Source organism: Lynx canadensis, chromosome D1 (genome assembly GCF_007474595.2).
Source record: "Lynx canadensis isolate LIC74 chromosome D1, mLynCan4.pri.v2, whole genome shotgun sequence".
Classification (NCBI taxonomy): domain Eukaryota; kingdom Metazoa; phylum Chordata; class Mammalia; order Carnivora; family Felidae; genus Lynx; species Lynx canadensis.
The window spans coordinates 22,103,660-22,117,746 of NC_044312.2; positions in this window are offsets into that span (position 1 = coordinate 22,103,660).

Sequence of the window (14,087 nt, forward strand, 5' to 3'; positions counted from 1 at the left end):
GATGTGATTTCCATCGTGTGTTTAGACACAGCTTTACTCTGTCTCAGTGCCAAACTCATTTTAATTTCTTTTCTGTCTCTTTTGCCTCCATCTACTTCAGAGTGAGGGTAATCTAAATAGTGAAGAGATATTGTAAGATATTAAAACTTCTTTTTCATTTATTCAACAAATATTGACAGGGCACCTACCATATACATTCATTGCTGTAGGTCTTTCTTTGGATGAGAAGTGTTCCAAGAAGCCTCCGTGATGGCTGGGTGAGAGGCTGACCTGGCTGGTGACTCCTCTTCTCCAGCTCACTGGGATAGTGGGTCTCCTAGACTCCTCTATTTTTCTTTTCCTTATGGAGCTCCTAGAAGAAGCAAAGGGCAGCAGACATTATATTTCTCCGCTCTTAGTTAACCTAAGGGTCTAAACAGATCACTTCAAAGTCCAAATCATTTCAAGAGTTCAGAGGTACCCTGGGGACTCTGCCTTCGGCCCCAGAGGAGCCCTGGCTGGATCATCTTTCTTTATGTCCTGGTAGAACATAGTTTTGATCATCCTGACAGGAAATCAAGATGCAGTCAGCTTCAGACATGCACAACTGTATCCTTCTCAGAGATCAGGCAACATGAAGGGCTCATGAACACAGGCCTCTTGGTTAAGAAAGGGACCAGGACAGGCCTGGTAACAGGGAGATAGAATCAAAGACAAAGTAAACCAGCTAGCTAACATAACTTCGGTGTTAGAGCTACGGAGGGGGTGGATCAGAGAAAGGAAATGACATCAGGGAATGGCATTAGGCAGTGGCCAAGAGACTAACATGGAGACTTGGGAAGGGGAGAAGCCCTCTGTGTATAGCCGTCGGAGGTGCAGAGGTTTGGGGACCAAAGCCACAGGGCTCTATCCTTGGCCTTTTCTCTCAGGTACCTGACTCTGATTAAGCTCCTTCTCCCTCTTGATGTTAGAAGAACAGATGGATTTTACTTCTTGTCCCAGGTCCTCTTACTACAGCATGAGAGGGCTGGGATAGTAACTCTTGTAAAGGGCTGAGAGATGCTTCCCAGAAGGATACTATGATGAAAATCTGGATTTCTGGAGAGCATGATACATTTAAGTTAGACAAAGCAAGACTTTTCTAATGGCAAGGGATATAAGATCAGATTAAGTGGAGGCTCTTGCCCTGAATGAGGTTTGTAACCCCCATCATGCTGTCATCTCAAAATCTCAAATATTTATTAGTCAGTGAGGGTCAACTGAAGATCCTAGTATTTAAAATCTTTATGATTTTTAAAATATGTTTATTTTTTTATTTGGAGAGAGAGAGAGGTCATGAGTGGGGGGAGGGGGAGAGAGAGAAGGAGAGAGAATCCCAAGCAGGCTCTGCATTGTCAGCACAGAGCTTAATGTGGGGCTTGATCCCACAAACCATGAAATCATGACCTGAACTGAGATCAAGAGTCGGACACTTAACCAACTAAGCCACCCAGGCACCCCTAAAACGGTCATGATTTTATCATAGCTGCAGAGTAAACAGGAGTCATCAAATGTGAATTATCTGGGAAATACACAAAATGACTAGAAGAACAAGCTCTATCTAATAAGTACTTAAGCAACAACCAGAATCATGAGCAGGGGGAAAAACCCTAAATGATTTAGTAATTCAGACTGAAATAAAAACATTCTCCAATGCCGGACCTGTCTTTCTCATATGTCAATATGTAATCAAGAAAGGCTTTCTGAGAGTGAGTGTACAAGGAAAACAGGTGACTCAGCGGATGCAGATTGAATGGGGTCAAGGGCAGCTAGGATGGGGCAGAGCATGAGACCCCTGGGGTTGGGGGGAGTGAAGAGGAGCCAGATAACAGAGACATGAGAAGAACCGGAGAGAAAGGAAGGAGCTGGAAGATGGATGGCCTAGAGTCTTCTGTGAGCCCCTTGACCTAGAGGAGGAGCTGACAGAGGCTGGGGAGAGGAATAATGGGGTCAGAGCAGGGATGCAGTCTTTCTCTGCTGGGTATCCTGGTCCCTGTGCCCCCTCTCGCTGCCCCCCACCTCGAGTCCTTGAGGTAAGCTGTTTGTGCCTCCACTTCCCACTGCAACAGCCTTCCCTCTGGAGGCTACCACAGACCCACAGGCCAGAAGTCTCAAGCCTATAGCCCTCTTGCTGGCAGCAGCCAGACCTGGGTCAAAGGTCAAACTGGTTCTGAGGATGAATTAATGATGCTTGGAAGTGTCTAATTCCCATCTGTTTCTTGGGCATTTTTCATAACAGCGTTAGTCATAAGCCAGTCATTAGGTTTCCCTGAGTTCTTGAATTAAGGCACGTAGAAGGCAGAAACTTAGCAAGTTCTGATGAACTTTTGCCAAGTCCTGATGAACACAGACCTAGGAGGCTGATAATTCCAAACCTGGGCTGAGCAGAGCATATCATCAGGGATTAATAGTCATAAAGGCCTTTAGAGATAGAATGAATAATGCTCAGAGGCATTCAGTCACTCTGTAATCTCAGAAAGAGGGGTATAGCTAACATGTGGGTTCACAAAACAGACTGGCCGTTTGCAGAATTTCTAAGGGGTTAGGGGCTGATCTCATTCAAAGTAGTTATTTCAGAGGTCATATATCAAATACTTGACTTCTCTCTAAGGAAATCTTGACTGCCTTCCTGGCCCTTAGCATCTAGGATTTGGATTGTTCAACTCAAGACTGGGTCCTGCACATTAAGGGGCAGAGATATGTTTGGTGCAGAGCTGTTGAAAGAAACCCCTTTTCTAGAACACTCACATTCCAGAATTGGAAGGTCATTGGAAGGGTGTGAGATGAGAAACAGGGTTGATTTTAGAGGTCCCCGAAAGGCATTGCATCCTAATAAGAATAGATAGTTGTGTTAAAATGCCAGGGCTTAAATCCTTTCTCTACTTGTACCGGCCATGTGACTTTGTGTAAATGTTTTTATTTGTTTTTATTTGTTATTATCTGTGTTTTTATTTCCTCATTTGGAAAACCAGAAAAAAGGTACCTACCTCAAAGATTTCTTTAAGGTAATAAATGTTACATATTTATACCTTTCACAATTGATTCATGACAAATGTGTGTAAAGCCCTACAAAATGAGACAGTCTATTTATATGAGTGCTCTCTGCTTAATGTAAACTAGAAAACTTTAAAAAAAGCATCAATTGGATTTACTAAAATTTATGCTATTTAAGCTTGGGTTGGCCTGTGCAGCTGCTGAGCCATCCTCCTACACATTTCTTGTTGACTTCTTTGTGAAATTCCCTCAGTAGTTGCTCTAAAGTGTGGTTTCTCAACCTTGGTACAATTAACATTTGGGGCAGCATCATTTTTGTTGTGGGCGGCTGGCCTGTGTATTGCGGGATGTTTAGCAGCGTCCTGACCTCCACAAAACGTAACTAGATGCCAGTAGCACCGTCTCCCCAACCATGACAGCAAAAAAAGGTCTTCAGTCTCATTGCCAAAGGTCTCCTGGGGGCGCAGGCGGGAGTGGGGGGCAAAATTACTCCGGGCGGAGAACCACTGTTCCAAAGCTTTTCCGTCTTCTTCTGGCTTGCAACCCCACCTGCTTTCATTCGGTGGTTCATGACTCCCATTTTCCTTGGAAAGAGATCACCCAACGTGGGGCTTTTCAGTGTTCCTTTCTTCCCTATCAAAATTCATGTGGATATTTTTCCATCCTTTTTTCTTTTCCTTTTAGCTTTTTCTTTCCTCTTTTCTTTTAGCTTGGACTAGTCCTCTTTTTCACAGCTAATTGTTATGGTGACATACTTTGTTAAAGTCCACCCAGGTACTCTGGCCCTTGCATCCATCAGTCATTGCTCTTCTTGGTGTCTTTAGTAAATGTCACTGCCTACCCACCCCCCCACCCCCCCATCTAGCTGCAAGTTTCCACGACTAATTTTTTCTTCAGACATCATCTTTAAGTACTTCATTATCCTCACAAAGCTACCAGCTTTTGTTTTGTTTTTTCATTTATATCATCATGGTTCTCTGACAAAAAAAAAAAAAAAAAAAAAAGAAAAACCACCAACAACTAATATTTGTGAAGCCCTTACTATGTGCAAGATGCTGTCAGGTAGATTCTGTTCCCCCAGCCCCCACATCACTTTTCACCCCCTGCCCTCTGGCTCTTCCTTCTCCCCTCCAGGGCACTGATTCTCCTGATGATCACCTGATTGCTGGATCCAAGGGCCTTTTCTTGGTCTTTAGTTCTTTCCTTCTCTAAGTCTCTTAACACAGTTGACCATCCCTTGGTTAACTGTTTCCTCCCTTGGATTTAATTTCTCTGGGCTGAATGTCAGAGGCATTAATTTAAGTAGTTTCTAAGACCCTGTTGGTGCCAGAATCTCACACATCTGAGATGCTCTAAGCTTCTGTTTGCTGAACAGCTGCAATCAGAACGCCTCCACTGGGACCCCTGGGTGGCTCAGTCGGTTAAGGGGTTAAGCGTCCGACTTGGGCTCAGGTCATGATCTCTCTGTTCATGAGTTCGAGCCCTGATCAGGCTTTGTGCTGACAGCTCAGGGCCTGGAGCCTGCTTCAGATTCTGTGTCTCCCTCTTTCTCGGTCCCCTCATGCTCATGGTCTGTCTCTCTCTCTCCCTCAAAAATAAATAAACATTAAAAAAAAATGCTGTGCCTCCAGAAGCCACAGAGGCATACCAAAGGATGTGCAGATGAAGGGACCCCACCCCCCAGAACAAGGTAGAGGCCACCTTTATCTTTCTTCCAAGCAGCCAATTTCTCCCAAGCTTTTTTCCCAACCACCGCCATTATTGTAACCCAGGCTTAAAACTATGGAATGATTTTGTGTGTTTCTTATTTGTTTTAGGCTTCCCTTCCCCTTGCTCTCTGCATTTACTGGGTCCTCAATCCAGCTTCCAAGTTTCACAAATCCATCCCCACCAGCCACTACTCTGACTCAGGGCCTTATGACCTTTCTGAAATTAAATTTATCTTCTGGTATCTAGTCTGTATTTTCTAAACAGCATGGTGCTTCTAATGCTTAATTCCCGCCCCCCTCCCCAACTTTGCCATCATCATTGTCTTCTTCCTCTAGCAGATGGTAATTTATTTATTTTTTTTTTTTAAATTTTTTTTTCAACGTTTATTTATTTTTGGGACAGAGAGAGACAGAGCATGAACGGGGGAGGGGCAGAGAGAGAGGGAGACACAGAATCGGAAACAGGCTCCAGGCTCTGAGCCATCATCAGCCCAGAGCCCGACGCGGGGCTCCAACTCCCGGACCGCGAGATCGTGACCTGGCTGAAGTCGGACGCTTAACCGACTGCGCCACCCAGGCGCCCCTAGCAGATGGTAATTTAACTCTTTAACACATTCCACACACAAAAATACCCACTTCTGGGGCACCTGGGTGGCTCAGTCGGTTAAGCATCTGACTCTTGATTTAGGCTCAGGTCATGATCTCATGGTTTGTGAGATTGAGCCCCGCGTTGGGCTCTTCAGTAACATTGTGGAGCCTGCTTGGGATTCTCTCTCTCCCCCTCTCTCCCCACCCCTCCCCTGCTCATGCTCTGTCTCTCAAAATAATAAATAAACTTTAAAAAAAAGAGAAAGAAATGGAATCATACAGCATGTGGTCTTTTGTGAATGGCTTTTTTGCTCAGCAAAACATCGTCAAGATTCCTCCCTGTTATAACATGTCTTAGTACCACATTTCTTTGTACTCCCAAATAGTATTCTGTTCTATGGATACACCACATTTTGTTTATCTGTTAAGAATTTGGGGCGCCTGGGTGGCTCAGTCGGTTAAGCGTCTGACTTCGGCTCAGGTCATGATCTCGCAGTTTGTGAGTTCGAGCCCCGCATCGGGCTCTGTGCTTACAGCTCGGAGCCTGGAGCCTGCTTCGGATTCTGTGTCTCCCCCTCTCTGTGCCCCTCCCCTGCTCATGCTCTGTCTCTGTCTCTCAATAATAAATAAACGTTAAAAGAATTAAAAAAAAATTTGATGGATACTTGGGTTGTTTACATTTTTTGGCTATTATGAATAACGCTTCCATGAATAGGATTTTGTTTTTGCCCCTTCTCTTTCTGCAATTTTGTAATGACAATCCTTGGTGCCACTTCTTCATTTGTCATGCTGGGCACCAGAGACCCTGTCGGCCCAGGGAACTGTGAGCTCTAGTTCTGGGAAATGCTCTAATATTATTTCTTTGGTGATTCCTTCCTATCATTTCTCTCTCTTTTCTTCTTCTAGAGTTCCTATTAGATTGTGGACCTTCTAAATTGATCCTCAAATGTACTTACCTCTTTGCTTCTATTTTCTCTTTTGTTTTCTGTTTTGTTCTATTTTCAGTGAGAATTTCCCAGCCCTCTTCCAGCTTTTCTGTTTAGTGTTTTATTGGGGATATTTTATTTCAATGTGAAAAAGCTCTTTCCCGCTCTCTGTTCTCTTCCTCAGCATCCTGATGTTTTTTTTTTTTTAATTTTTTTTTTTTAACGTTTATTTATTTTTGAGACAGAGAGAGACAGAGCATGAACAGGGGAGGGGCAGAGAGAGAGGGAGACACAGAATCCGAAGCGGGTTCCAGGCTCTGAGCTGTCAGCACAGAGCCTGACGCGGGGCTTGAACTCACGGACCGTGAGATCATGACCTGAGCCGAAGTCGGACACTTAACCGACTGAGCCACCCAGGCGCCCCAAATTTTTTTTAATGTTTATTTATTTTTGAGACAGAGAGAGACAGAGCATGAATGGGGGAGGGTCAGAGAGAGAGGGAGACACAGAATCCAAAACAGGCTCCAGGCTCTGAGCAGTCAGCACAGAGCCTGACGCGGGGCTTGAACTCACGGACCGCGAGGTCACGACCTGAGCCGAAGTTGGACGCTTAACCGACTGAGCCACCCAGGCGCCCCCTGATGTTTTTTATGAATACAGTGTCATCCCTTGATTCTCTTAAGTTTCAGTTATTCTAGTTTTGAAGTTGCCTTTTCTTTCTGCATTGTCTGTTTCCTTAAATTTACTCATTTGGATTGTTAGTTCTTTGTGTTAGAGATTTCACTCAAATTTTCAGTAATTATTGCCTGGCAGTAGTACTTAAAAATGATGCCCTGGGGTGCCTGTGGGGCTTAGTCAGTTAAGCATCTGACTTCGGCTCAGGTCATGATCTGATGGTTTGTGAGTTCAAGCCCTGTGTCAGGCTCTGTGCTGACAGCTCGGAGCGTGGAGCCTGCTTCCGATTCTGTGTCTCCTCCTCTCTCTGTCCCTCCCCCTCCTCACTTTCTGTCTCTCTGTCTCTCTCTGAAAAAATGAATAAGCATAAAAAAAATTTTTTTAATGATACCCTAGAGCTCAGGTAGAGATTCTGTGTATATGTGTGTGTGTTTGGGGGGGGGGGGGTGTTACTTAGTCTTGGTGACTAGTGGGCCTTATGGCAGTCATTAGGCAGGGACTGGCCATTTATTTGGAATCCCCCAAATCTTAGTGTTGATTAGTTTTTTCTCTTGAGCTGGTAAGTTTCCCAAGAAACAAATTCTCTAGTCTTCTGCCTGAGGAGGTGAGTATAAGCCTGGCTGCTGGCATTCCAGGAGCCGAGCCCGGGAAGGGGACCATAGGATCTCACCATTTAGTGTGGAATCTTTCCCTCAACTCCTCTGCTTTCAGAATGTACCTCACTTCGGGGCGCCTGGGTGGCTCAGTCGGTTGAGCGGCCGACTTTGGCTCAGGTCATGATCTCACGGTCCGTGAGTTCAAGCCCTGCGTCGGGCTCTGTGCTGACAGCTCGGAGCCTGGAGCCTGTTTCGGATTCTGTGTCTCCCTCTCTCTGACCCTCCCCCGTTCATGCTCTGTCTCTCTCTCTGTCTCAAAAATAAATAAACGTTAAAAAAAATTAAAAAAAAAAAAAAAAGAATGTACCTCACTTCACCTTTTGCTGTGACTATTGCCCCTCATGTGGACCTCCTCCAATCCAGTCTCTCCTGGGATGTCCTGTCGCCACTGGGTATTTGGGGGATGGGTGTTGGGCAGTCACCTGCCTGCCCATTTCCTTGGCCTTCATAGACACCTGGTGCTTCTGGCTCCAAGTCAGATTTTGTTGACATCTCCCCTCTGCTGTTGTTTCCTCTTCCATAGACTTTGTGGATTCATGTCCTTTTGATTCATGCACTGTCATTTTAGTTACATTTTATGAGGGGGTACAGATAAAAAGCAGGCCTAATGTACCATGTTTAACCAGAATCCTAATTGCTTTTGATTGAGTGATTCTATCAGCCTCATGCTCAGCTGTTTTAACTTTGTTTCTACTTTGACCCAATCTATACATTTCTGCCAAATTCATCTTCCTAAAGCATGGCTCTAATTATAGAACTGCTCAGTCAAAAATCCTTCACTGCTTCCTCATTTTACTGTAGAATCTTAATATTAGAAAAGACTCTGCAAGTCCCCTGCTCCCTGCTTGATGCACAAATCCTCTGTCAGAGCTTCTCCAGTGAAGAGATGCTTCGTCTTCACTGGGTCATCCACTCTATTATTGCACAGATCCATTTGTTAGAAAGTCCTTTCCTATCTATATAGAACTGAAATGCCACTCCAGAAACTTCCAGGTTTTGACCCAAATTCTGACCGGTGGATCCTCAAACTGAAAGCCAGATCTCTCTTCCACATGATAGCACTTTGTATATTGAATTATTTTTATTTGTTTGTGTGTTTGTTTTGAGAGGGACAGAGATAAAACGAGTAGAGAGGGACAGAGAGAGAGGGAGAAAAAGAGAGAATTCCAAGCAGGCTCTGCACTGCCAGCACAGAGCCCGATGTGGGGCTTGAACCCATGAAGTGGTGAGATCATGACCTGAGTTGAAACCAAGAATGAGATGCTTAACCACCTGAGCCACCCAGGCGCCCCTGTATGATTGAATTATTGCCACCATGTGCCCCCAGATCTTCTTTTACTCTAGTTAAAAATCCCCGATTCTTAGGACACCTGGGTGGCTCAGTCAGTTAAGCATCTGACTTCAGCTCAGGTCATGATCTCAAGGTTCGTGAGTTCAAGCCCTGCATCGGGCTCTGTGCTGACAGCGGGGAGCCTAGAGCCTGCTTTGGATTCTGTGTCTCCCCCTCTCTCTGCCCCTCCCTCACTCACACTCTGTCTCTGTCTCTCTCTCAAGAATAAAAAAATATTAAAAAAAATTTTTTTTAAATCCCTAACTCCTTGGACCATTTCTTATATGACACCACCTATTGAATAATGTCCCTAATTCCAAACTCGTGCAAAGGACCTTCTGTGATGTGACTCCAACCTCCTGTTGCAATGTCATCTCTTGTCTCCTGCTTTTGCCACACATGCCGGGTACACAACTTGCCTTTTCTCTTCTCACCTCCTGTTCTTTACCTGGGATACTCTCCTTCTTCCCATTTTGTTGAAATCATTTCCATCCAAAGATTAGGGCCAATACACTCCAAACTGTTAAAGGAGTTACTTTTGGGGGATGGAATGAGATGGGTCAAAGAGGAGTCATGATTTCTTACTTCATACAGTTTTTTTCAAAAGCAGTATGATTATTTATCATCTTTAAACAATGTTATTCAGTGTATTGAATGCATTACATTATATTCAAATGCATTAAGTTCCTTAAAACTAATTTTAAAAGTATATGAACAAATTTTATCCATCAATTTTAAGCTGTTTTAAAAGTTATGTGGTTTAGGAAAACTTTGATTCTTCCTTCTAATGTGACTTTTACCCTACTCTGAACCATCTGAGCATTTGGGGGTAACTTTTTTATTGCCCCTTCCATATTACCCTCTACTTCATAGATATTGGTCAGACAGTCACCTCTATGCAGACCAAGGACTGCATCTTACTCATTTTGGAAGTCCCTGCCTTCCAAACATATTTACATGCTATGTAGTAGGAGCTCAGTATATTTTCTGGAAAGGGTAGATTGGTGAATTCACATTATAATTTACTTATGCTCCTTCAAACATAGTTCCCTATTTTTCTTTGAATGGGAAGGGAGAAAACTCTGGGTACTTCAGCCTCTGGTCAGCCACGGAGTGGCCTTCCTGAACATTCCACAGACTCTTCCCAGGGCACACACAGTTGTATCAGTTTTGCTTTCTTTGTAGCCACATGAGGCTTCAGTGTCTGCGTGTGTGAAAGCTAACCCAGCTAATCCCTGTAGACTCCGAAAAGGGCAAAGGACTCTGGAGATGGGGGTGGAGGGGGAGGCGGAAGGCGGGAGTGGGGGCGAGGGTTGTGGAGAGGAGATGGGCTGGGTCAAGTCCCAAGGAAGGGAAGCAGTTTCTGTTAAACAGAAATATCAAGTAGGAGAGTCAGAGGAGGGGAGAGGCAGGCAAGATGGGAAGCAGAAGTCAGTGTGGCATTTGGCTCAGAGACAGACAAAGCTGCTCCCCCAGAGGTAAGTAACCCCCTCCCGCAAGTGCCATAAAGATCTCTTGCTCCATCTGGTGCTGGAGTGAATGGAAAGAATAGAATCTGTATCTTTGTGAAATCTTGGGCTGTTCTATGCCTGAGGTGGAAACACACTCTCTGTCTCTGTCTGCCTCTCTGTCTCTGTCTCTGTCTCTCACACCCACACCACCACACATAAACTACACCCCTTTACTTCCACCTTCCCATGCTAAGTGTGATGTAACTATCTCTCCTAGAGCCTCGCAGCCATGATGGACTTGAGCCAAAGGGAATCCCTGGCTTCCTGATTCTTGAGGTTGCCCCTAGCTACAAGGGTTGGGGAAACAGAAGTCGTTGCCCATTTATCTCCCTTTTTCTGAGCCCGCTCCTTGCTCACCACTGGCCCACAGGCAGAAGATTAACTGGTGTTTAGTTACAGAGCACTGTGAATAAGGGAGGAGGCAGCTTGCCTACTGTCCACAGACAGTTGGTATGTTTTCAATTTTATGTTTTGCATTTTGGACTCTGGGTGCACAAAGTTGAGTGGATCGTGCTCCTCAGTTCATGGTATGCTGCCATCACTAGTCCTATGAGACCTCGCTTAGGCTCACTGAGGTCTCATTTCTTTCCCAGCTGCATTTCTCTTCCCTTTTCCTCAGTAACTGCTCCCACCCTTGATTATTTCATGTATTCCTTAGACAGAGCTCTCTGGAAGGAAGAAAGTTCCGAGACGGGGGCCTATGTGCAGGTCCATTCAGGAGGGCCCTCGGGAGACACAGACACAGGAGGTGAGGACTGCAGGGAGGGACCGAAGGTGAAGTTGGTCCCCTCTGTGCAACTGAGGCCACAACTGAGATCCTGGAAACTATGCACCTGACGTGGCCCTTTAGAGTTTTCCCAAACAAGGCAGGAGGGACCAGGCCTTGTACATCCTTGCATCAGCCACCATTGACCACTTCCCCTGGAAGGGGCATAGGCTTCAGCGAGGCAGTTCCCTTGATGGGTGCAGCCTTGAGCCTCAGCACTAATACTCTTAGCAGTTGTGGAGGAGTAGGTGCACTGGCCCTGAAGAGGGGTATAGGTGGAGCACCTCAATATCCACTGTAGCATGTAACCTTCTAATCCACCTTCCATAAGTTTATCCGTCTGCATGGTCCTTGAAACATATGTGGTGTTGCTTTGTGTCTTTTAAAAACATACATAAGTTGTCTTGTGCTATAAATCTCTCCTCTCCCCAACCCCCCATCCCAACTCTGTTTTGGAGACCTATCCATGTTGCCTTATGTGGATCTATTTCATTCCTTCTTACCACTGCATGGTGTTTCGTCATTTGTAGTTATCATTACTTACCTGTCCGGTTCCTTGGCGGTGGATACCCAGATTGCCACCATCGGCTTCCACCATTTTGCTTCCACCATCAGCAAGATGATGGACATTGCGTGCTTCTGTGTGAGATTTTTTCCAGGGTGTGTGTACCCACAGTGCCAGTGCCGGGTCACAGGCTCCGTGTATTCTTCACTTTGGTAAGCCCTACCAATCTTCTCTCTAAGAGAACTGGACCAGTTTTCCCATTTATTAGCCTGCTTGTTTCTCCACATCCTTGTCACCACCTGGTATTATCTGACTTTCTATTTTTTGTTAGTTTATTATATGTAAAGTGGTATCTTATTTTTCTTTTGTGTTTTTCATATCATTTGTGAAATTAAATATTACTTCAAAGATTTGTTTGACCTTAGGATTTCTCCTTCTATGAACTACTTATTTACCTACTTTGTTCATTTTTCTATTGTTTCTTCTTTTTTACTAAGCATTTTCTTACTGATCGTTTATTGGTACAAATGTCTTCTTCCAGGTACTACTCATCTATACACTAACTCAGTTGATGGTATACTTCACCAAACAGAAATCTTTAACTTTGATATAAAATCCATCCATTTTTCTCCTTATGGTGTTGGTTTTGCATCTTGTTCACAAAATCTTTTCCCACCTCAAGGTCACAATATACGATCATGTATTTTCTTCTATTATTTATGATTTTACCTTTTCACATTCAGGGATTGAATCCATGTAGAGTTTATTTTCTTATTCATTAATGAGATAGAGATTCAAATTTATTTTACCATTTATGAGATAAGTCTTCTCTTGCCCTTTGATTTATGATGCCAGATTTATCATATGCAAGTTTTCATGCACCTGTCAGCCTGCTTCTGGACCCACTCTTCCATTCCACTGGCCTGCTTCTCTCTTTCTGTGCCAGTACCACATTGTTCTAATAATGCTGGCTTTGTAGTATTTCTCAATTTCTAGTATGATGCGTGTCTTCTTTCTGCTGTTTTTAAAAAGCCATCTTACCATTAGTGGACCCTTGTTCTTCTTCGTAAATTTTAGAATGTTTGACAGATACTCTTCCACCCCTGTCTCCTGGCCAAATGTACTGAGATTTTGATTGGAATGGATTCAATTTACAGGTTAATTTAGGGACAACTGACGTTGTAGAGAGTTAACTCATCCTTTCCAGGGTATGATACGTTCCTGCATTCATTTGGATCTTCTTTTTATGCGTTTTAAAAGGGTTTAAATTTTTTCTCCAAGTCTTTTTAATGTTTGTTTTTGAGAGAGAGCGAGAGACAAAGTGCAAGTGAGGGAGGAGCAGAGAGAGAGGGAGGCAGAATCCGAAGCAGGTTCCAATCTCTGAGCTGTCAGCACAGAGCCTGTTGAGGGGCTTGAACTCACGGACTGTGAGATCTTGACCTGAGCTGAAGTCAGCCACTTAACATACTGAGCCACCCAGGTGCCCCTGCTCAGTTCTTTTTTTATGCGGTTCACCTAGAGCCATGGGCCCCGCTGTTCTGGATTCAAATTTCTGTGAAACCTTGGTTTGTTGAAAACACCATGGTGCCCTTTGGCCTGCGCTTGCCACAGATGTAGTAAGTATTGGGTCTGCCCTTTCAAGCTTGAGTCCTTCATAAGGAGAGGCAATGAGTACATCTTCTTAAACCCTCTTATTGAATCCAGTGTGCACTGTGGTGAAATTAACTTCTTTTTTAAAAAAATTTTTTTTTTCAACGTTTATTTATTTTTGGGACAGAGAGAGACAGAGTATGAACGGGGGAGGGGCAGAGAAAGAGAGGGAGACACAGAATCGGAAACAGGCTCCAGGCTCTGAGCCATCAGCCCAGAGCCCGACGCGGGGCTCGAACTCACGGACCGCGAGATCGTGACCTGGCTGAAGTCGGACGCTCAACCGACTGCGCCACCCAGGCGCCCCAGGTGAAATTAACTTCTTGCACGATATGATCAAGTGATCCTCATGGACAGAATTAATCATTTCTTGATTTTTGAGGAGGGTGGGGGGAATCTTTTAAAAAATGCCCAGATATTCCTCTTTGGGGAGGAGGTATGAAGAGGAAAATAAATACTGAAGAATTCAATTTTGCTCTCTGAAGGCCCCGTCTCTGACAAGTAGTTAATCTATTTGTTGACACCATGAGAGGAGAATATCCAGCAGGGAGAAAATTAAAAAACACTCAGCACCAGTTGCTGCCCTGATGAATCTCATCCAATTATTTAACAGGACACTGCTGGGTATGCTTCTTTTATTATTATTGTTTTAATTTTATTTTATTCTCTATTGCTGATTACACCATTGTAAAACTTTTTTGGATTAAAAGAAATCCTCCTTTGAGTCTCTCCTTTTTCATTTGGCACTGATTTTTTTTT